Source organism: Nicotiana tabacum, chromosome 21 (genome assembly GCF_000715075.1).
Source record: "Nicotiana tabacum cultivar K326 chromosome 21, ASM71507v2, whole genome shotgun sequence".
NCBI classification, from domain to species: Eukaryota; Viridiplantae; Streptophyta; class Magnoliopsida; order Solanales; family Solanaceae; genus Nicotiana; species Nicotiana tabacum.
In genome coordinates this window covers 15,789,039-15,814,441 of record NC_134100.1, presented here as the reverse complement: position 1 = coordinate 15,814,441, position 25,403 = coordinate 15,789,039, and positions in this window count along the sequence as shown.

Below are 25,403 nucleotides of genomic sequence, written 5' to 3'. Positions count from 1 at the left end.
GTACATATATATGTATATGAGTATGACGTGGCTCAGTCCCGTCTTTGTACAGTTATGTTTTTGTTAGAGGTCTGTAGATAGTATGTCTAGTTGGGTTGTGTGTGGCCTTGTCGGCTTTCAGTTTTTGATGTATAATTGTCTATAACAGCCTAGTCGGCTCGCCCATTGTATTCTGCATGTATATGTACATATGCCTTGATGGTAGGCTTCTTTCACGTATGTTAATTTTGTAATGCAACAGATGTTATTCAGGTTCAGATTTTAGATGCATGCTTAGGGGTGTTTGACAGGTAAGACTCAGGCGCCCGTCGCAGCCCATCGGTTTGGGTCGTGACATGCTCTGGCTAAAGTTCCCTCTTTTGAGGCTCAACTTCGCTTGGCTTGTGACAACACTTTGGTTCAAACTGATATAATTAAGAAGCTTGAGTTTAAGCTTCTGAAGGTCAGGGCAGAGATCGTTGATGCCCGTACTAAAGCCGTAATGAGCCGAACTAAGGCTAACCAGGAGATGGTGATCTATTTAAAGGATGCTTCCGATACTCAAGTGATCTAAGAAGGATCCTCGATCGCGAAGAGAGAATAGAAGAGTATGCTCGTTGCAAGTCTCGAAGAAAGACCCTCGAGGAGATCTGTGCTAGGGTTTCGCACTCTCGAAAGAGTTGGCACGAGCGAGGGCGGACGAGCATGATGCTCGGTTATTTATGTCCGACATTGAAGAAAGAGAAGACGAGGCCGATAGGCAATAGCTCCCAGGGGGCGTAGATTTCGCCATCTGTATGTAGCATTTTCAAAGTATGTTTGTAGACGGAGATTGTGTGTTTTTTTTGTATATGTGTATAAAATAAAACCTTGTGGCTTTAATTATTTTGCATCTCTTTTGGTCTCGAATTTGGCCAGGTAAACTGGTCTTTGAGTTGGTAGGAATCCTTAGATTTGTGATATGGACCCAGGGCTCATTAAGCTGGCCTGTAGGCTTTTATGCGCTTGGTCGATGCGACCTTTTATGTGGGCTGGAGACAATGGCTCTCACGCCTTGGGCCGATGCGTCCTTTTAGTGTGGGCTGGCAACAATGGCTCTTATGCCTTAGGTCGAAGCAACTTTTTATGTGTGTGGCCCTGAGGCTCATCAGGCTGGCGACAATGGCTCTTACGCTTTGCTCCTAGGCATATTTAGTTAACTATTTTGGGTTCAGTATCCGAATCGGATTTTGACTCGAGCTCATTTGACCCTCAAATTTTGTATTTGTGTGGGTTGGCAACAATGGCTCTCACGCCTTGGGCCGATGCGGCCTTTTAGTGTGGGATGGAGATAATGGATCTTAGGCCTTGCTCTTAGGCATATTTAGTTAACTATTTTGGGTTCAGTCTCCGAATCGGGTTTTGACTTGAGCTTATTCGACCCTTAAGTTTTGTATTTGTGTGGGCTGGCGACAATGACTTTTACGCCTCGGGCCGATGCGGCCTTTTATATATGTGGGCTGGCGACAATGGATTTTACGCCTTGGGTCGATGCGACCTTTTATGTAGGCTTTATTTTTTCCTCGTTAAGGACTTTTTTGAAATAATTTTTGCCTGACTCTTTGACGATTTAATAAAAAACCTCGATTATGAGTCATTATATGGCAATGATCGAGCACCTCAGGAGGTTTGGCTCGGAGGCTGAGTATCTCGAAGCCGATGTTTAGGAGCTGATGTGGTCGAAGCTCTTTTGCCTATGTCGAGGGTACCCTATTTAACCAGTTCTTTTCGAAGTATATTCGAAGTAGTTTCGACATCTATATCGAGGGTATGCCTTTTTAGGGGTCTTACAACTTCAATATATAGCCGAAACTTTGAGATCGGGTTTATGCCTTTAGTAAGGTCTTACAAGTTTTACATGCCTTTGAGGTCTTACAGTTTTGGATACTTGGTACAAGTATTTTTCATGCCTTGCTTGAGGTATTACAGATATTGTTGCTGCCTTACGTAGGTCTTATGAGATCGAGTCTGCCTGCTCGAGGTCTTATGGCCTCGGGTTTTTTAACGAATGGCGATTGGCGACAGTCCCGGAGTCATCGAGGGTATCTTGGCTTGGAAGTCGTTACTTGTAAACCTTGTATTGCCTCATTGAGGGCTTACGATTTCGGAGATCCTGACCCTGAGGTCGTGCATGTTTTGAGAATTTGATGCCAGTCCCCGAGTATTCGGGGCACTTTTCGGCCTTAGAGACGTTTCGTGGTTTTCATGTTGCCTCATCGAGGGCTTACAAGTTTGGAGTCCCAACCCGGAGGTCATTCAGGTGTTGAATTTTTGACGCCGGTCCCCGAGTGTTCGGAACGTTTTCGCGGAGGAACCATTTTTACGGAAATGCTGAGTTTCTTTTGGAGTGTGAGATTCTTTTACAAAAGGTATTCTTTGATTACTTGGTACAAGTATACACGTTTCCACCGTCGAGGCCAGGCTATACGGACATGGTTCGTTCGATCGTTTGGCCCAGTACATCATTTTCGTATTGGGACCCCATTTGGCGTTTCTTGGCTTTTTCGAGCGGATGGCTTTCGGGGGGGATGTCCCCCAGTGTTCGAGGTTGACTGCAAAAGAAGCCTCGAATACTTGTTGAGTCTTCCTTAGGTATCATGTAGATGTTGCCTCATTAAAAATCTTGCCGGTAAAACCCCTTTTCGGGATAAAAACTCGGCCGAAGGAAAAGAGTGAAACAGATGCTTTAAAACCTTAAAGTCTTCGATTTGGGTTAGCGCTTTGACTGCATCGGTCGGGCGCTTGCATGAGGGTTAGTATGAAATATAAAATGAAAAGGGAGATGGTTATATCTTAGTGTGGGATGTGTCGGCGATGTTTCGAGGTCCGATATGTCCTAGTTACTCGAGATGAGGACGACGTACGGTCCTTTACTTTGTTTAACCGGGCTTAATCAAAGATGTAGTTTGATTACCCTTTGGATCTTTTGTGGGTGGAGGTATCGATGCCGACGCCACATCGGGCACAACGAACATTTCTCTCGCCGCATGTTGTTCCCCGTAGACGATTTTAATCCCATCCTTTGTCGGGAATTTCATCATTTGGTAGAGGGTGGACGGTACTGCTCTCATGTAGTGTATCCATGACCTCCCGAACAAGGCGTTGTACCTCATGTCTCCTTCGATGACATGGAATTTGAAGTTTTGGGTTGTGCCGGCAATGTTGACTAGGAGGGTGGTTTCTCCTTTCGTTGTTTCACTTGCTATGTTGAATCCGTTAAGGACTCGAGTGGCAGGCATGATTTGGTCAAGCAGTCCGAGCTGCTCTATTACCCTCGACCTGATAATGTTGGCCGAGCTACCTGGATCCATGAGTGCACATTTTATTTGAAAAGAATTTACAAGGAAAGATATTACCAGTGCGTCATTGTGGGGTTGAGACAAGGTCTCGGTGTCTTCTTCGCTGAATGTGAGGGCATCCTCGGGTATATACCCTTGAGTTTTCTTTTCTCTGGTGATGGATATTTTTGTCTTTCTCATCACGGGTTCCTGCGGGGCATCGATGCCTCCCAAGATCCTCGGTCCTGTGGCAGTGCGTGTTGTGAAATTCACACACTAAGTTATGATTCCTTTGTGAAGGATCCGATTGTACAGGCCTGGGCCACCTGGCGTCTCTGATTTTACTGATGGCGAACACGATGTCTGATACATTGACATTGAAGTTGTATTCTGATAAGTGAGGTGCCTCCATTGGCCCTGCGTTCCTGTCGAATCTGGCTCTGTTGATGAGTCCCTGAGGGTTCTGTCCTCGGTCTATCCTTCGATTAATAAGAGGTGGGTTACGCCTCGAGGCGTTCCTTCTGTCTTTGGTGTATGGCTGATATCTTTCTTTGTTTGGCTTTGTTTCTTTCGCTAGAAGCCTGCTTGGGTATACTGATCCTGAGGGGGCTCCTAGCTAGTCGTCTTCAGCCCTGATCTTTGACTGGTATCGGTTGTGGACGTCCGACTAGGTCACAGCGGGATACTCGACCAAATTCTGTTTCAACTGCTTTGAAGCAACCGAGTTTCATTCATTCAGACCTGGAGTGAAGGCCTGCACTGCCCAGTCATCGGAGACTGGCAGTAGTTCCATCCGTTCCATTTGAAAACGAGATACGAACTCCCGCAACATTTCGTTCTCCCTCTGCTTGATCTTGAACTCGTCAGACTTCTTTGTTGGTACTTTGATGGCACCGACATATGCCTTTATGAAGGAGTCCGCTAGCATGGCAAACGAGTCTATGGAGTTAGAAGCTAGGTTGTGATACCACATCATGGTCCCCTTCGAGAGTGTTTCCCCGAACTTCTTTAGCAAGACGAACTCGATCTTATCGTCCTTTATATCGTTGCCCTTCACGGCGCAAGTGTAAGCAGTAACGTGCTCATTGGGGTCTGAGGTCCCATTGTACTTTGGGAGGTATGGCATTCTGAACTTCTTTGGGATGGGTTTCGGAGCCGCTTCCTCTAGGAACGGCCTTTGTATGAACTTCTTCGAATCCACACCTTTCAGGATCGGGGGAGTGCCTGGAATTTGGTCGACCCTGGAGTTGTAGGTCTCGAACTTCTTGTCGTTGGCTTCTATAATTTTCTTTCCCGATTCGATCCTTCTGGTGAGGTCCTCGAGCATTTTTACGATGACGGGATCGGCCATCGACCCGTTATTGCTCAATATCTCTGGTACCTGTTCGACTGGGGGAGCTATCCCCGGTGCTACCGTGCTAGGAGTTTTCTGGTGACTTTGCAGCTGACCAATAGCAAGCTGTTATGCCTACAACATTTCAAAAATAACATGAAGGCTAATCTCCCGTTCTTCCCTGGTCAGGGTTTTTTGAGCTTCTTGTTGATCCCCTTAGCGCACACTCCTGTCAGCGTGGGAGCTTATGTCGATGCGTTGGGCGTCGCGTGAGATCGCGTCCACGGGGATTGGTTTTGGTGCATTCCTAGGGCTTTGTGGTGGCACAAGAACACCTGAAACACCCTCACTGTTTCTTCCGTGGTTCTTAAGATTGTTGTTTTCACCTCCAATCACTGAATTGGACATTTTGACCTGAAATCGAAGATCTTGGACAAGAAAAAGCGTGAAAGATAACTCGCGTTGTGTAGCTAAACTAGCAAGAAAATAATCACTATTATTTTTAGCCCCACGGTGGGCGCCAAACTGTTTACCGTGAAAATAGTAATAACAATTAAATTTGATTATGGGACTCTAAAAATACGTGATCTTTTTTTTTTTGCTAGTTGTTAAGTAGTTGATGTTATGTATGTGAGACTTAGAAATGAAATGAGAGTTAAGGATAGGGTGATAATCAAACCGATAGGTTAACAATCGGGGCCTCGAGCTTGTCGATTTAGGGGCCTCGAGGTCGATTCTGGAGCTCGGCTGGGAGCTATCGAAGGCAGTCGAAGTATGGCTAACAGTTATAATAAAATCAACGAAGGCTCTTTATGGCCAATGATAAGCAATAAATGATGAACGATATGAAGATAATAAATAAAAGCAATAATATTGAGAGAATATGTTAGAGAGTAAATAGAATGTTCTTATATATTTCGTGTGGAGCAACTGAAGCAACAGGGTTTTACACAATGACAAGGGGAAATCCCCTTTATATAGGAGGGGAATCCCAACTTAGTACAAAATATATTAACAACAAAAAGCGGAGATGGGACAGCTAGATGACACCCTGATTAAGGGTTAGGGTAGTCCACTAGGCTTTGTCAGTCCAAGCCATGTGCCTTGGGAACTCCCTATTTCTATCACAGCCGTGGTCAGCATTATCCTTAGGTTGAGCGTCGACAAACCTCGAGGTAGGAAACTCTACCATAGTCTTGCAGCCTCAAGCCTTCGAGATGATCATCTGAGGTGCCTCGATGATGAGGAATTGGACCCTCCGATTTCACCGTATACAATAGGTTCCTCCAAGAGATGGTGGAAGGATTTTGTATCGACCAGACTAGCTGGGTCACCTGCTCTTACATGGGACCAGTTCTCTCAAATATTTCTTGAGAAGTTCCTTTCTGTCACACTGAAAGAGGATTATCGTAGGCAGTTTGAGCATCTTCAACAGGGAAGTATGTCCATCACTCAGTATAAGACCCGTTTTGTGGATCTGGCCCATCATGTTATTCTTCTGCTTCCTACTGAGAGAGGGGGTGAGGAGGTTTATTGAGGGACTCGCTCAGCCTATCAAGTTGCAGATGGCTAAGGAGACCGGGAGTGATATTTCTTTTCATCCATCTACTAATGTCGTCAGGCGAGTCCAGATGGCCTTGCACAAGGGGGAGGTCAGGGGTCTGACAAGAGGTATCGGCATTCCGGTGGGTTTAGTGGAGCCTCGTCTGGAGGTAGGAATACTTTTGGTAGAGGCCATCCTCCTAGGCCATTTCATTCAGCACTCCATGAATCCCACGGTGCTTCCGGTGGTCGTGGCCCTCGTATGCCCAATTCCAACCAGCTAGCCTACAGTGCACCACCAGCTCCTATAAGTGCACCTCCACTCTAGAGCTTTTAGGGTGGTTACTCATATCGACAGGGTCAGTTTCAGGTTCAGCAGTCACATCAACTGAGGTCCTATTATACTTGTGGCGATCCGAGGCACATTGCTAGATTCTACCCTCGGGCATCGAGAAACTCATAGCACCAGGGTTCTGGTGCCATAGTTCCGGCATCGGGTGCTTCAACGCTCGCTCAGCCAGCTAGAGGTAGGGTTAGACAACTAGAGGTGGAGGTTAGGCTACTAGAGGTGGAGCTCAGGCTGCTAGAAGTGGAGGCCAGCCAGCTTGGGCCCGTTCTAGAGATGTAGTTTAGAATGGTTGGGCCCTGCTCCGATGCTATGCTTTTCTAGCCAGGCCTAAGGCTGAGTTATTTGACTATGTTATCACAGATACTGTTTTAGTTTGTAGTAGAGATGTTTTAGTTCTATTTGATTTGGGTTCTACTTATTCCTACGTGTCATCCTATTTTGCTTCATATTTGGTTGTGCCTCGTGATTCTTTGAGTGCTCATGTGTGTGTGTCCACACTTGTGGGAGATGCTATTATTGTAGATCGTGTTTATCGTTTGTGTGTGGTTACCATTGGGAGTCTTGAGACTAGTGTAGATCTTCTACTTCTCGAAATGGTAGATTTTGATGTTATCTTGGGTATGGATTGGTTGTCACCTTATCATGCAATATTGGATTGTCATGCCAAGACGGTAACCTTAGCCTTGCCAGGGTTGCCTCGACTAGAGTGGAGAGGGAATCTTGGTCATTCTTCAACTAGGGTTATCTCTTATGTGAAGGCTCGGCATATGGTAGAGAAGGGGTGTCTAGCTTATTTGGCTTATGTCCGCGATTTTACTGCGGAGGTTCTTTCCATGGCTTCAATACCAGTTGTTCATGAGTTTCAAGAGGTGTTTCATGCAGACCTGCCAGGGATGCCTCCGGACAGGAATATTGACTTCTGTATTGATTAGGCTCTGGGCATTCGGCCTATTTCTATTCCGCCATACCGTATGGCCCCGCCAGAGTTGAAAGAATTGAAGGAGTAGCTGCAAAATTTTCTTGATAAAGGATTCATTAGACCTAGTGTCTCACCCTAGGGTGTGCCCGTGTTGTTTGTGAAGAAGAAAGATGGATCGATGAGGATGTTCATAGATTACCGGCAATTGAACAAAGTCACCATCAAGAACAAGTATCTATTATCGAGAATTGATTACTTATTTGATCTGCTTCAGGGTGCCAAAATGTTTTCACAGATTGATTTGAGGTCTGGCTACCATCAGTTAAGGATTAGGGCATCTGATATCCCTAAGACAGCTTTTTGAATCGATATGGCCATTATGAGTTTCTGGTGATGTCATTTTGGCTGACAAATGTCCTAGCAGCATTTATGGACTTGATGAACCGGGTGTTCAAACCTTATTTGGATTCCTTTTTTATTGTGTTTATTCATGATATCTTGATCTACTCCCATGGTCAAGAGGAGGATGAGCAGCATCTTCGGATCGTACTTAAGACTCTGAGAGACAGCTAGTTATATGATAAGTTTTCAAAGTGCGAGTTTTGGTTGGACTTAGTCACTTTCTTGGGGCACGTTGTAGAAGCAGAGGGAATTCAGATGGATCCTAAAAAGATTTAGGTAGTTCATAACTGGCCTAGACCCACTTCATCTATAGAGATCTGGAGTTTTTTAGGTTTGGCAGGATATTACTGTTGACTTATGGAGGGGTTCTCATTTATAGCTGCCCTATTGACTAGGTTGACTCAGAAGGGTGCCTCGTTCAGATGGTCAGACGAGTATGAGGCGAGCTTTTAGAAGCTCAAGACTGCATTGACTATGGTACCAGTGTTGGTGTTACCTACAGGTATATTGTGATGCATGTCGTATTGGTCTTGGTGCGATATTGATGTAGGATGGCAGGGTGATTGCATATGCATCGCGGTTGTTGAAGTTTCAAGAGAAGAATTTCCCTGTTCAAGACTTAGAGTTGGCAACCATTGTTCATGCGCTGAACATTTGGAGGCACTATCTTTACCGCGTGTCGTGTGAGGTATTCAAGGATCATCGGAGCTTTCAGTATTTGTTTAAACAGAAGGAGATCAATTAGAGGCGGTTGAGGTGGTTGGAGCTATTGAAAGACTATGATATCACCATCTTGTATCATCCCGGGAAGGCCAATATGGTGGCCGATGCCTTGAGTAGAAAGTCAGTGAGTATGGGCAGCCTTGCGTACATTCCAGTCGGTGAGAGACCGCTTGCATTAGATGTCCAGGCCTTGGCCAATCAGTTTGTGAGGTTGGATGTTTTTGAGCCTAGTTGTGTTCTAGCTTGTACAGTCGCTCGGTCTTCCTTGGTTGAGCGCATCAAGGAGCGGCAGTATGATGACCTTTATTTACTTGTCCTTGGGGACAAGTGTGTCACGGTAATGCCAAACAGGTTAATGTCAGAGATGATGAAATTTTGAGGATGCAGGGTCGTATTCGTGTGCCTAATATAGATGGACTTCATTATTTGATTCTCGAGGAGGCCCACAATTCCCGGTATTTTATTCATCCGGGTGCCGCAAGATGTATCAGGACTTGCGGAAGCTTTATTGGTGGAGGAGGATGAAGAAGGATATAATTGCATATGTAGCTCGCTGTCTAAATTGTCAGCAAGTAAAGTATGAGCATTAGAGACCTGGTAGTTTACTACAGAAGTTAGAGATTCCTGAGTGGAAGCGGGAACATATCACTGTGAATTTTGTTGTTGGACTCCCACGGACTCAGAGGAAGTTCGACGCGGTATGGGTTATTGTGGACAGGTTGACCAAGTCAGCGCATTTCATTCCTGTGGCAGTTACCTATTCTTATAAGCGGTTGGCAGAGATTTATATCCGCGAGATCGTCCATCTTCATGGTGTGCTCGTGTCTATCATTTTTTATTGAGGTACGCAGTTCACCTCACACTTCTGGAGGGCAGTACTGTAGGCAAGTGATTTTTGACACATCCCAAAATTTTTATATTTTAGCATGTAAATATTTAATTTAGGCATAATATAACTATTTCAACTAATTTTTACTCTTTTACTTTATTTTATTACAAGAAAAATAAAAATTACAAAAAAATATTTTAGTTTAGGCATTTTTCATAAATTTAAAAAAAATACAAAAATAGTACCTTATTTTTATCTTTATATAATTTCGAAAACACAAAAATAGTTTCATGTTAAGTTTAATTAATTAGGATTAGCTTTGGCATTGTGTAGTATTTCTATCTTATTTTAAAAGGAGTCAATTAAGATGTTAGACCACAATTTTAAGAGTTTTAGACCCCAATTCTTGCCCCAATACCCAATACCCATTAAGCCAACCCTAGAGACCCTTCTAGACTCTTCTTTGGAACAAAAAATAAATAAAAAGACCATAAGGACTTAACATAAAAAACCTAGGAACTAATTGGCAAAATACACAAAATATAAACCTAGACTCTAGACCTATAAGACCCTAGAGCTGAAAAATAAAAAGGGAGAAGAAAGAGAGAAAAGATCTGGAAAAAAGGACTGAAATAGAGAGTGACGAGAAAAACAAACGGGCAGCCTTCTTCCTCAATTGGAATTCCCGTTTCTATAGGAGAAAATTCATAGACTTTCAACTCTCTTCTCCAGTTTTAACACTACAAAATTTCCACTCATCGCACCACCATTTCCCACAAAAACCAGCCCAAAACAGTTGCAACGCACCTCTTAAATGCAGCTGAAAAATAAAGTAACAAAATTCAGCCAAAGAAGCAGCCATTTAACCCCAAAATCTCCCGAGAAACAGTCCTAAAAGCAGCAATATCAGTCGCAAAACCCAGTTGAAATCGATCTTGAAATCGGCTCCAAATAACTGCCAAACCCCGTTATAAATAGCTTCTTTCTTCTAGTTTTTGTTGTTGTGGGGATTCAAGTTTTTCGGCAGGTTTCGAGGTCGCCGGCGAGGTCCTATTTGAGTTCGACGATTGGTTTCCGGTCTCTGTTCGTTGGAATCAATTTCTCTGTATGTTGGTTTTGAGTTTAAACATTTTTGCTCCAAGCTCTGTTCAAATGTAAGACCCTCTGCGCAAATTTGAGTTTCAGAAATAAAAGACAATTAAGGTTATTCCCTTCACTATTCATTATAGATTCACATTATGTTTCTTTTTGTTGCAATTTTGGAGTGATTTGCATCTTGTTCACTATTTTTGCTTGATAAAGTGTCGATTGGTTCATTGCTTTCTCTACGATAATTGTAGAGTACGGTTAATAAATCTTTTTTAAAAGAAGTTTAGTTTTTTTTTCAAAAGAAATCTGCAGAGAGCCTTGAGGTTTGATGAATAGAACTTAGAAGAATTTTTGGGTCCATGTGTTTTAATATTAAAGAAGGTAAAAGATGAATTTAAAATGGACTTTTAAGGCGTTGAGGTCGTGATTGGGTTTTAAATGAGCCATTGAGTAGTTAAAGGGTTAACCCTCACTGAGGGCTGATATTGGCTCATAGGAGAATCAATTTTGTCACTTAGGAATTAAACATTGAATACCCAAACATTGTCCCTATTATTAAACCCAAATGTTGAACGATTTCTTGATAGAGATTGCCAACAATCTGATAAGTTGCAGATATCTCTAATTTATATTTTTATACAAAATTTTCATAACCTATGGCCTTTACTATAATCTCAAAGTCGTTTAAGGAAAAATAGTTCATGAAGTGCGTAGCTGCTTTAGGCGCGCTATTTAAAATTACTTCCCTAAACTCGGGTGCATTTATGTGACCCAAATCCAAATCTCAACAACGTTAAATAAAATGTGTCATGGACTGCAGGTGTATTTATGTGACGTGGTTCAAGATGTGTTTTAGATAACGTTGAAATTTTTCTTAAAAATAATTAAAGCGGTTATAAAGTTTAAAATTGAACCATAAGTTAAAACATGTGTTAAAATCAGATAATAGGCCAATTATAACAGTTGAGCGACCGTGCTAGAACCACGGAATTCGGGAATGCCTAACACCTTCTCTCGGGTTAATAGAATTCTTTTACCCAAATTTTTGTGTTTGCAGATTGTAAAACAGAGTCAATCTTTTCCTCGATTCGGGATTTGAACCGGTGACTTGGGACACCCTAAAACTATCCCAAGTGGCGACTCTGAATTTAATAAATAAATAAATAATCCCGTTTCGATTGTCACTTTAAGTTGGAAAAAACTCCCTTATATACCCCTTTACAGAGGTGTAGGTAAAACGGAGGTGTGACAGCTCTGGCGACTCTGCTGGGGATAAGAACCCAGAATATCTGGTTCAGGGTTCAGAATTCGAGCTTAGATGAATTGTTGTATTTGGCTTTATCTGTTATCTGATTTTATTACATGCTTGGGCCTAATGTGTTAAATGATGCTTTTACCGTTTTGATATTATCTGAACTGTATATAAACTGCTACGAAACCCTTCTCTTCTCATTTTCGGGGATGTACATGCTGGTCGTGACTCCCTATTCTGTTAGTGACATACCTTGAAATAAGAAAGAGGCTCGGATAAGTTACTGAGCCGGATGGCCTTTTGGTTCCCGATACGTAGCCCCTTCCTCGGCTCGAGTTGTCCGCTCGGGTGCACAAGTATAGAACAGTATGCCCAGGTTTTGAACCTAGAATAACTCAGCCTCATGTCGGATCCCTAGTAGGACGCTTGTTTGCATCATATGCATTTGGCTTTGGGGACTCAACACAGGGGTTGGGTCCGTCTAAGACAGGTGTATCCAAAAATAAAAGACCATATTGATGCATCTTATGTGCTACATGTTGCATTTTTGCAAGGGTAGAAAGGGTAATTTGGCGGACCAAAGATAGTTGAGGGCAAATGAAAAAAAAAAGAGTGTGAAGTATGAAATAAAGTGAGTGGGGCCCAATTATGTTTTCTGTCACATTTTTGTTAAGGAAACAAAAGAGGTTGAAAATTCAAAAAAAAAAAGGAAAAAAAATCCAAAAAGAGTTTATATGTTTCATCATTTTTCAAAATAAAAACATATTTTCGTTGAATTAGTTATTTTTCTTTTAATTCTCGCCCGTATCAAATCTGACCGAACTACACATACCTGATTCTCGTCTTTCGGGGCGGGATACGTAGGCAACCCACATAGGGTCCAGTCTTCCTAGTAAATCTTAGGTTCTTGGATTTGCCGAGTCTTAGCCAAATTTTGTACTTCTAGCCATCTTTTGGCCAAATAAGTCATTTTGCAAAAATAGCCTAAATCATGTCTTGCATTTTTCCAACAGAAAGAGTTATTATCTCACATAGCGCTCTAGGTCTTTAACCTATTTGGTTTTAATTTTCTCATACATGTGTGGATTTACTTATCGGAGTTTGAGCATGATATAGCCCAGGACAACTAGTCAGGATCGGTCATGTAGGTGATTTTTCTTTTGATGTTTTGAGTCTATTTTTCTTTTGTTGTCTTTTATCTTCTAGCTTTGTAAAGTAATGTCGATGTCTTTGATTATTGTATTTTCTATTTTTCTATTGAAAAAAAAAGTGTGTTATAAATCAAAAATCCAAAAAAAGAGACTTTGCGTTTTTATTTCTTTTGAAAGTTTTCTTTAGAAAACCAATTCTAGAATTAAAAAAAAAAATCTTTTGAGGTGTTTCTCCTTAGGAAATTAATATCTAGAACTCCAAATAGGAATTTTTTGCGTTCATATGTCCTTTAGTATATTAGGACTAAAAATTTTTTTTTTAAAAAGAGAATTTTCTTTAGTACCCCTTTAAAGGGTTTTCTTTAAGGTATTAATTTCAAAATTCCAAAAAGATTTTCTTTTGAGGTTCTTCTTTTGGAAACTAATTCTTTTATTTTTATTAGAACTTTAGGACATTATACATAGAAGAAAAAGAGAACGACATGATTTCCTTCCTAAAAAAAGTCAAAAAATATTTTTCTCTTCTAGGAATTTTTCCTTAATAGAGAATTTGTGTCAAAAAAAAGAGAAAAAAATCCGTTAAGCCTGAGTTTAGAATAGGTTATAAAACATTAAGTCTAGAAAAAAATAGAAAAGACAGAGAGATTTGTTTCTTTTATTTCCCTTATCTCTCAGAGTAGTCATTAAGAAAAAAAATGATGAGAAAGTTAGTTTGTTCACTTTATTCTCGATTTTCCAGAACTACTCAAAGATCTGATTCATGCAGCATCATGATATGTAGGCAACCTACATAGGGTTCGATCGAATCATTTTTTTTATTTTAAAAGAAAAAGGAAAAAAGGCAAAGAAAAAAAAAAGAGAGGAAAAAGAAAAAAAGAGAGATGAAATTAGGGGATATGAGAAATGAGAGGAAAGAAAAGAGCGATAATCAGAAAGAAAAAAAGGGAAAGAAAATGAGCGAGCCAAGAAGTGTTAGAAAAGAAAGAAAAGAGAAGATTGAAATGAACAAAATTGGGATGATACCAAGTGACCTTATGACCCTCGAAGTCATTCTAGAACCATTAATTGTTGCTAGGTGCATTGCACGCAAGGTGATATTTTTGCTGTTAAATGCCTTAACGCTAACGGGATGACCCCGTTTTGTTCCTCTTCATCTTCATAGCAGAAAGGTGGTTGGTTTGTGGTTCTTAAAGTGGTAACTCTTCTCTACAACATAAGGTCGAAAGGCAATGGCAGACAGCAACGGAATCGAGTCGGTTGATACTGGTACCCAAATGCAATTGGTTGAACAAGGCAATGGGTTGGTTGAAGAGGTAAGGATGTTGAGACAATATATGGCGGACATGTATCAGGCTTGGATGACTGGGAAGGCACCACCCCCGCCGCCACCTAGCTTCCTAGATGCTACCCTCACCCAAACTCCAGTCATAGTGCCAGATGATCCTCCATACTCTTCGGATCCACCCGTTTATCATAGCTTTCCCAACCACCCTAGTAGCTCAATCACTCATCCTCACATTACCTCTCCATAAAATTGTCCTCCTGTCATATCCGTTATTCCCAACAATGAATACCCACTCAAAGCTCATGATGCCCAATATTACCCCTCAAAGGTTGCCCACAAGGTTCCTGAGTCATACAAGAAGAGCCCTCGGGATGAGCTTCATGCTGAAAATGAAAAGGTTACAGGAAAAGAAGGGCGAGATGAGATATCCGGGAAGCTAAAAACATAGAACAGTATTTAAAGAACATGCAAGGGACGGGAGACCAGGTTAACACGACTTACAAAGAATTGTGTATGTTCCCTGACGTTCACCTGCCCGCGGGGTTTAAGGTGCCAAAGTTTAAATTATATGAGTCACACCTCCTTTTTGTGCGCCCGCCCCGAAGGGTTAAATGCGCGAGGGGGTTTTTCCAATTTAAGTGACAATATTCGAAATGAGATTATTTATTTAATTCAGAGTCACCACTTGGGAAAGGTTTGGCTTTTGGTGTCCCAAGTCACCGGTTTATCTTGAATCCCAAATCGAGGAAAATATTCGACTTTTCCAAATGAAGTATGCGAACCAGAAATTCTAAGTAAGGAATTCTGTTGACCCAAGGGAAGGTGTTAGGCACCCTCGAATCCCGTGGTTCTAGCACGGTCGCTTAAATTGTTATAATGGCTAAATATCTGATTTAAATATATGTTATGACTTACGTGCTTTTATTAAGTTTAAACCGCTTTTATTATTATCATTTATTTTTATAGAATTGCAACGTCGTGAAAATTCATCTCGAACCACGTCACAATCAATGCACCCATGGTCGTCGACACATTTTGACTCCGTTGAGATTCGGATTTGGGTCACATCAATGTGCACTCGTGTTTAAGAAGGTTAAATTATTAAAGGTGCGCCTAAAGCAACTAGCGTATTGTTATTTTGGGAAGGCCGTAAAATTCGCTAAACGGCCTGTCCCGAATTCTAAGTATTTTAATATATACATTTAGAGGGCCCCGCAACTTGTGCATTTTTGTTTGTCGAGGCTCGTCTCATTTTTATTTAAAAGGATAAACCTACAGTGACTATATTTTCTATTAAGTTCATCTCTAAAATAAAAGAAAATTTCTTAATTATTTACATGCTGAAAAACGTAACTTATTTATTAAGTTACGACTAATGTGAACGGAAAATTGCGATCGCGTTTGTACAAGGAAAAACTGCTTTAATTCTACATTCTATTATTTACTAATACTAGAGCATGAGATAGATACACAATAATATCAAAAACAGATTAATTCAACTAACATTATTAGATGAAGAAGTTATACATATGCAATCCATTACTTATTAATAAATCGACTACATTTTTATATAAAGAAAGGAAAATTATATTCAAACAACAAATCTAAACAGTTCGGATTCAACAGGAACAAAGCCTGATTAATATTTCATTTTTTGCTTCAAGCCGAGATTGTACAAATGTGTACCTAGAAACAGTAGTACAAGAACAAAAGAAGTAGGAGTCAGCGACAGTAATAACGCGGCAACAGCAGGTTCAGCAACACCGCAAAACCAGTAAAAACCAGTAGAATAACCCAGTAACAGATTGAAAACTCAGCAGTGCAAAAGTACAATCGCAGTCAAAGCAGAAGAGAGAAAAGATACGAGATGCAGTAGTTTCTGACTTTTGAATGACACTCGAAGAAGAGCAAACAGAATTGTTCGAGTGAAAGTTCAAATTGTCTTTCTCTTTTACTATCACAAACTCTCTCCCAGTATAAAAGTATGTCAACTCTCAAGTGTAAAAAGAATCTGTCAACTCTCTCTAAAAATCCTCTCAATAATATTCAACTCTTTTTCTCTCCCCCCAAAAAATCTCCCCTTTTAATGTTAAGAATCACTCTATATATAGCAAGACAAGTCTTCAATTCCCAAACCCCAAATTATTCCCCCAATGGCATGCTTTGTCCCACTATCAAATGTCTTCTTTATTTTAAAACTTTGTCCCCCATGCCTACATTAAATAAATGCCACATTACCAACCCATTACAATATGTCCCCCATGCCTACATTAAACAAGTACAAGATTCCTCCCCATTATGTTTTGTCTTGTCCCCCATTATATTAAACAAATACATCAAAAACCCCACCCCATTATATTTGTCCCACATGCTTAACATAAAGAATCAAAATAATGTTCAATTACCAAACTACCCCTCCGACCTTATTGCAATTACAAATCTACCCCCGAATGCAATGCAATTTACCAAATTACCCCTATGCTCTAAACAATCAATTAATCATAACTCAACCAAAATATAGTCAAGATGACCAATTTCTCAACAATCTTCAACAACAATTTACATGAACATGATGAACAACACAAACTCCAAATTAATGGAAATAAATCAACCATATCGGGAACCAATCCTGGTTAATTTAGACCATTAATGGATGAACAAAGAGACAATAATACAAACAACAATATGCATGATTCAAATTAAATCAAGCAAATCACAAACAAACATGAACTCACATTCTATCACTGAATTTAATCATGAACTTCAAACAAAGATGAACATGAATTAAATCTATTTTTAGCAACAAACATGACGGATTCACATGACTCAAACAACATTAATGATTCCCGGAAAATACATAACAACATGAAACAAATTGAAGAAATAACCAATTAAATTTCAATTTGAATCTAACAAACTTTAAACTAACAAATAATCAATTAAACAACAATACAAACATGAAAACAATTAATTAATCTTTCATTTGAAATCTGAAAAAAATTAATTTAACAAGAACACATGAACATGAACAAAACAAAAAAAATCATTTCTAACGATTTTAGATTCGAGAAATATCAAAACGAAATACGGACAAACATAAAACTCAAAAACTACTAACCGTACTGAAACGAAGAGTGTATGGACTGACTCGACGAACCTCGGCCAAAGTTCGACCACACGACGATGAACGAATTTAAGGAGCGAACCAAGCAGCGCCGAAGCAGTAGCAGCAGTTCGACGCAACGGAAGGGATGAAACAGGAGTAGCTGGGGTGCGTTCGGCTTGCTTGTAGACGACGAAGTTCGGCAAGGCAGACGACGCAACCCCGGAGGTTCGTTTGGACGACGAAAGCTACAAGCAGAAGGAGCAGCTACGACAGCCATGGATGACACGAAACAGGAGCAGCTGGGTGTGTTCGCTCGTGAAGAAACCATGGACGATGAGCTGGAACTACCATGGGACGATGAGCTGGAACTACATATCTCTGGCTAAAGGGGAATCAGGTTAATGTAGTTCGGGAAACTTTGGGTAGCTGGGACTACCATGGGATTGCAATGCTTGTTGTTACTGCTGTTGTTGTTATCACCGCTGCTTTACTGACCGCCTTATTACAACCAAATAAAAATTGAAACTGAACTAAACACTTATATGCATGTCAACTGCTAGTTACAAGATTCCTATCTATGATTCTTTTGCGACTTGATCTTGGGTCTTAGCTGATTCTGCTTGTAGACTCCGATCTGAATCTTGATGCTTGCAAGTTGTAGGCGCCTATTTATTTCTGTGATACTGAATAGGACGGGGTTGGTAGAACTCGGGACCTTGATCAAACCTTTGAACGATCTACCTCTCGCCTTTCCGAATATCTCGGGACATCTTCTTTTTGTCTTTTTCTTCTTAGATTCTGAGTTGAGACTCATCTCGTGGGTCATTTCGATCCGTGTGGCTCGAGGTTAGACCTGCGGGAAAAACAAACGAACGAAATTTTTTTCCCCAGTTTCACTAGGAAAATTTCGTGAATTATTCGCCAAGAAGTTCATAAAATTGATGAAAGAAGATATGAATGCTTAGTTCAGGGTTGGAGCCCTAATACCGACTAGCTGGGGAGAAGTTCAGTTTTAGAGTTGAAACTCTAATACTGACCAACTGGGAAAAGTTCAGTTTAGGGTTGGGGCCCTAATGCTGACTAAAGGAAAAGTTCAGTTTAGGGTTTAAAACCCTAATGCTGACTAAAGGAAAAAAGTTCAGTTTAGGGTTTAAAACCCTAATGCTGACTAAAGGAAGAAAGTTCAGTTTAGGGTTCAAAACCCTAATGCCGACTGAAAGGAAAAAGTTCAGTTTAGGGTTTAAAACCCTAATGCTGGCTGAATGGAAAAAAGTTCAGTTTAGGGTTTAAAACCCTAATGCTGACTAAAGAAAAAATTCAGTTTAGGGTTTAAAACCCTAATGCTGATTGCATGGAAAAGCTCAGTTTAGGGTTTAAAACCCTAATGCTGGCTGAATGAAAAAAAGTTCAGTTTAGGGTTTAAAACCCTAATGCTGACTAAAGGAAAAATTCAGTTTAGGGTTTAAAACCCTAATGCTGACTAAAGGAAAAGTTCAGTTTAGGGTTTAAAACCCTAATGCTGACTAAAGGAAAAATTCAGTTTAGGGTTTAAAACCCTAATGTTGACTGCATGGAAAAGCTCAGTTTAGGGTTTAAAACCCTAATGTTGGCTGAATGAAAGAGTTCAGTTTAGGGTTTAAAACCCTAATGCTGACTAAAGGAAAATTTCAGTTTAGGGTTTAAAACCCTACTGCTGACTAAAAGGAAAAATTCAGTTTAGGGTTTAAAACCCTAATGTTGACTGCATGGAAAAGCTCAGTTTAGGGTTTAAAACCCTAATGCTGGCTGAATGGAAAAAGTTCAGTTTAAGGTTTAAAACCCTAATGCTGACTAAAGGGAAAATTCAGTTTAGGGTTTAAACCCTAATGCTGACTGCATGGAAAAACTCAGTTTAGGGTTTAAAACCCTAATGCTGGCTGAATGGAAAAAGTTCAGTTTAGGGTTTAAAACCCTAATACTGACTAAAGGAAAAGTTCAGTTTAGGGTTTAAAACCCTAATGCTGATTAAAGGAAAAAGTTCAGTTTAGGGTTTAAAACCCTAATGCTAATTAAAGGAAAAAGTTCAGTTTAGGGTTTAAAACCCTAATGCTGACTAAAGGAAAAAGTTCAGTTTAGGGTTTAAAACCCTAATGTTGACTGAATGAAAGAGTTCAGTTCAGGGTTTAAAACCCTGATGCTGACTAAATGGAAAAGTTCAGTTTAGGGTTTAAAACCCTAATGCTGACTGAAAGGGAAAAGTTCAGTTTAGGGTTTAAAACCCTAATGCTGACTGGTTGGGGGGTAAAGTTCGAGAATGCTAGCTAGCCTCTTTTTTTTTGGATTTTCTTGTTTTAGTAGCAGATAAAAGGGAGTCTCGTAGAAACTTACCTTTCGAGTGAATTCCTTATTGTCAAAATATTTCTTGTACCCATGTACCTTCTTCTTTGGGCGACACCTGCTTCTTGCACGGTTGTCTTGGATTATACCTGTTTCAACTTTTCAGACAAAGAACAATTGTTAGTTCGGAAATGACGGTCGGTTTGGTGACCTTGATCGTTCCTGTTGCTTTGTTGCGTCCTTATTTCTGTCGCGAAGTCCCGCCGTTGATTGGATTCAAATGGCGAAACTCTTTTGACTGCTCAGGCTTTGTATTTCCAGATTCTGTGATGATTTGCCTCGTAAGGCTCTTTTTTTCTCTTTTTTTTGTGTCCCATCTTGCTTGGAGATTCTCAACGGGGATTTTATTGGGGATACTCTGTGGGGATTTGTACAAAAAGAAGCTCTGTGGGGGGAATATTTACAAAGTGGATTCTTTGTGTGGATTTTTGTACAACAGGGCATGCTGGGGATTTGTTTCAAAGCGGGCTTTCTAGGATTTGTTGGGGTAAGCTTGTTGGGGAATTTTTACAAAGGGACTCGCTGGGGATGTGCTGGGGAAATTCCAACGGGGATTTTTTTTTATTTTTATTTATTTTTATTTTATTTTATATTGGGGAGACTTTGTGGGGGATTGTACAAGGGGAGACTCTGTGGGGATTTGTACAGAACGGACTTGCTGGGGATTTGTTGGGGCAAGCTTGCTGGAGAATTTTTACAAGGGGGGGCTTTGTGGGGATTTCTTTTTTTTTTTAACTTCGTGGAGGCGATTAACCATGTGAAACCCAAACGTTTCAACTTCAATTGCCTTTATAGGCTGCCATGACCAGTCGAGGTCGTCTTGATGCCCCCTGCTGAGGCTGGGTGCCCTTTGCACATTAGCGTGTATCCAACGAAAGCCCTGTAAATCAGTCTTGCCATCCTTTCTTTGTCTTGGTTTTGGAACAGTGTTAGACCAAAAGGGATTCAAAGAGAAACAAATAATTGAATGGAGAATGAGTTTAAAACTAGAAGTGTCCCTTTCGGGGAAAGGAGAGAAGGACTTATCCGGAGTACATGCGGACTTCAATGAACATGACATGCCTTTTGGACTGGATGTCTGATCTGTGTAAACCGTCTGACTCCCAAAAATTTATCACAACTTTGCCTTGAATACCGAGGAACCTTGCTAGGACTCTGTTGATGACGGTGGTTGTGAGGATCTCATTTTCGGTCATGGGCGCCCTTTGTGGGTTTTCACGAGCTGGCATTTTCATTTCGTTTCTTACCATCTCCTTATAGTGCCCGGGTGGGTGTTCACTAAACAAGACTTCTCATTTTGATTTTCTCTGCTTAGCGTCGCCTTACGGTGCCCGTGTGGGTTTTCACCAATAAGACTCTCTCATTTTATTCTTCTCATTTTGTTGTATCAGACCCAAATAAATCCATCCTCCCATTTTGAACCGCTTTGCCGATTGATTAGAAGGACTTGAACAAGGTTTGGGGTGAAAAGAATTTGGATTGAACTACAACTTTGGAACCTTTTGGGCGGGATTATTGCTGAATCGTTATAACTTCTGCCCCAGTTTCACTTTTGGGGGACTTCTTGGATTTTTGTTTTGGTGTGACTGAACCCCAAGGAGAGGTTGCCTACGTATCCTTTCGGAATCAAGTCAAACGTAGTTCAGGCCACTTTTGTTTTTGGATTTTTTGGATTTTTTTTTCTGATTTGCTTTTTTTTTGTATATATATTTTCTTATTTTCCAAATCTTTCTTCTTCTTTTTTCATTTTTCTTTTTCAATAATATTTTCAGGTTCCAAAGAGGGTAATCAAAGAAGTGTAACCAGCTCAAATGGGTTTTGCAAAGGGTTGATAGTGTTTGGGTAGCGAGAATGAAAGCCTTCGTCATCTCAAATGGACAAGATTTTATTATATAAAGGATCCAACATAGTACCTTTTGACTGTATTTGCATTGACAGTTATTTCAAGGATATTTCCTTCGATGTGTCCCAAGTACAACGCACTCTTTCTGGCAGTACTCTTGTTGTAATGTATGGACCTTTCCAATTTCGGGAATCAATTTTCCTTCAGTTGTTCCAACTCTTTGTCTTGTTTCCTTAAGCTATTCTTCATGGTGACCCAATTCTTGATTCATTATTTCGAGGTCTGACAGAGTTTTAAGATCCGGGCATGAAGTCCGCAAGCATGTCATATTATTGAAATCTGCATTTAACAGAACTAAAAGAGAATGAGAAAATTGACAAGATTTAAGAAAAGAGACATTCCGGGAAAATGAAATATCAATTTCATCTGATTTTTTTTTAAAATTTTTGAAGATAGAAGGGTTTACATAGGAAAGTAAGACAATAAAGTAAAACATCTGGATCACACCCTGAGATAATCCAGATGCAGAAAGGATAACAAGACAGGCTACCGAGACTCCCATCTGATGGGGAACTTTCAGGCTTGACAATCGTTTTTTGGCTTTTCTTCTGTCTCGGCAATGGCTGCAATAGCCTTCAGTGCCGGATCAAATTTCTCAGCTTCACAGATCATTCCGTATATTGGCCCATTTGTGAGAGTAGGCAGGGGAATGTTCATCATATTAGGAACCTTTTCGTCCCGGGGAACGATTCTTTCAGCTTCAATCAAGTTTTCAAATGCCATTTTGAGGGTCCAATGACCAACAGTCCTTTGTACCGTGCCCCACTGCTCCAGAGTGGCATTCACATCTAGTATCAGCTCGATGCGGGGAGGGGTGACTCGGTATTTGGCCGATTTGGGGCCACTGGCTGCAGCAGACTTCGCCTGACTAGCTTTTGGAACAAGCCTGAGTATGATTCACCAACAGAGGTGAACTGATTCCTTTTGAAAAGACTCTCTTGGGTGAGGATTGAACTGAGGAACATTTGATTGGGGACTATATGGAGCTTGGTAAGGATGGGCGTTTCTGGGAGGTAGAGCTCAGTTTTGTGTATAATGTTGTGGCCGCGTGCAGGGCTGCATGTTCATCACCGCATACCAACAAAACCAATCACCTGAACAGAACCTGGCTAATTTACTCACACACACAACCTTGTTAGTTTTGAAGCATTTAACATATAGGAAATCGCAAGATGGGATGCAATGCACCTAAACAGTTAAACGCTTTTACCATGTGTTTGAACGAGTTGCATGTTTCATCCCGACCCTAAACTTGCCCTCTTCACTATGTACCTCTTTTCTTTTATTCTTGCCTCTCTTTAGTCACTCTTGATCTTATTTTTGCCGCTCTTTTATTTTTTGCACTTTTTTTTTCTTTTTTTCCTTTTTGTTTTTTTTTTCTATTTTCTTTTTCACTCGATTTTCTTTTCCCTCTTCTTTCAGTTTGTTTTTCTTTTCTCAATTTATTTTTATAGCTACGATCGAATCCGATGGAGATTGCCTACGTATCATGACCCCGCATGAATCAGATCTTGCGTAGTTCGGGCCGAATGAAAGGTAAAAGCAATGAAACATTTTTTTTTTCATAATAAAAAATTGGGTTTAAATACTCACAAAATGCAACCGAACGGTTATTTTTTGCAGACGTGGCCCCTTCCAAATTTCACATGAATTTTGAGGCCGGGGAGGATCATTTTACAAACTTGTCCGTTCTTTTACGAAAATAACCTTTCGACAACTGAAAGATACTCTAAGGCTACTTCGGCAAGAACGGTTTAAGACGCGACCGAAGTTGGCTCGGCTTATTATGACAAAATTCAAACGGTATTCACCCGACCGCTGACTCTTTGTTTTTTTTTGTTTGTTTTTCAAATTACAATAAAAACCTGGTGTTGAAAACACGGCCCTTCAGCGCCTCGGGGCGAAGGTTTTTAAGGCTGTGTGGGTCAACTGGATAAAAAATACTAAACAAGACCCAAAGGTGGCTGTTTATGCAAAGTCAGCCTTCCGGCGTCCCTTTCGGGAACATTCGGCTATTTATGACAAAACAGCATCACCTGACTTATTTATGACTCTTTTTTTCGTTTTTTTTTTCAAATTAGAAAACTCAATATTGCAACACGACCTTTCAACGCCTCGGTGACGAAGATTTTAAGGTTGTGTGGGTCAACTGGACCAAACCTTAAAAAATGACCCAAAGGTGGCTGTTTATGCAAAGTCAGCCTTCCGGCGTCCCTTTCGGGAACATTCCGCTATTTATGACAAAACAACATCACCTGACTTATTTATGACTCTTTTTATCGTTTTTCAAATTAGAAAACTCAATATTGCCAACACGGCCTTTCAACGCCTCGGTGACGAAGATTTTAAGGCTGTGTGAGTCAACTGGACCAAACCTTAAAAATGACCCAAAGGTGGCTGTTTATGAAAAGTCAGCCTTCCGGCGTCCCTTTCGGGAACATTCGGCTATTTATGACAAAACAACATCACCCGACTTATTTATGAAATATTTAAAATTTGACATATATTTTTGGCTATTTTTAGCAAAAGGGAAGGTTGGACACCACCCAACTTATTTATGGCAAAATTTAAAATTTGACACGTTTTTATTTATTTATTGATTTTTGGCTATTTTAGCAAAAGGTGGGGTTGGACCCGATGAGGGTTGCCTACGTATCTCACATCCGGTGAGAATCAAACCGGCGTAGTTCGGGCATCGAAAATGGAGTAACTAGACTAACCCTTTTTTTGGAATTTTTGAAAGAAATGCTTTAAAAGAAGAAAGAAAATTTTGTTTATTTTGATTTTTGTTTTATTTTTTTTAAAGAAAGACTTCTAAAAATTTATTTGCTTTTGACTTGAACTTTGGAAATGTTTTTTTTCTTTATTATTTTTTTTAAACAAAAAGAAAATGTGTTTGGTTGATTTTTTTTTGTTTGTTTTACCTTTTCTACGGGAGAAAGAATGTATATGATGTTGCCTCTTAAATTTTGAAAGAGGGACATTTAAGAAAATGATGTGGAATTTTGAGTTTTATTTATTTACAAAAGCACTTCTAAAGAAAAATCCTAATATTTTGAAATTCAATTTTTCAAATATTTTTTTTTGGACATTTTACAAAAAGGAGACTAAAAAGCAAAGAGTATTTTTTTTGGATTTTTGTTGCTGCTTTTTAATTCTTATTTCATTTTTTCATATGAAAGACTTCAGAAAGAAGGAGACTATTTATTTTTTTTTATTTGAGTTTAAAGAAAACTTCTATATTATTATTTTTTTTTTTTGTATTTTCTAAAGAAACATTTATAAAGAAAGAACTAAAGAAAAATAATTTTTTTTTTGGATTTTTGAAAATTGGAGCCGGAACCGATGAGGTTTGTCTACGTATCTCACATCCGGTGAGAATCAGACCCGCGTAGTTCGGTCAAATTAACCGAATTAATTTAGAATAAAATTGTTTCCTTTTATTTTTCAACAAACAACTTCCCAAAAATAAAAGACTATTTTTCTATCTTTTTGTTTTTGTTTTTCTTAGTAAATAAAACATTTTCCCCTTTTATTATCGCAAAATTTCGGTAGAGTTTTGATAGTAATTGGGCATTGCTATTTTTCAAAGTAGAAAATTAGCCTTATACACTGTTATTTTTTATTATTATTTTTTTTGTTTATATTTTTCAAATACTCCAAAGTCAGGCAGCATGCATGTCCGAGACAAATAAATGCACGGAAACAAATAGGATGCAACAGGATGGTCTTTTCATTTCAGGTTGCTAGTCCTAGACGGACCCAACCCCTGTGTTGAGTCCCCTAAGTCAAATGCAACATGATGCAAATAAGCGTTCCTACTAGGGATCCGGCATGAAGTCAAGTTA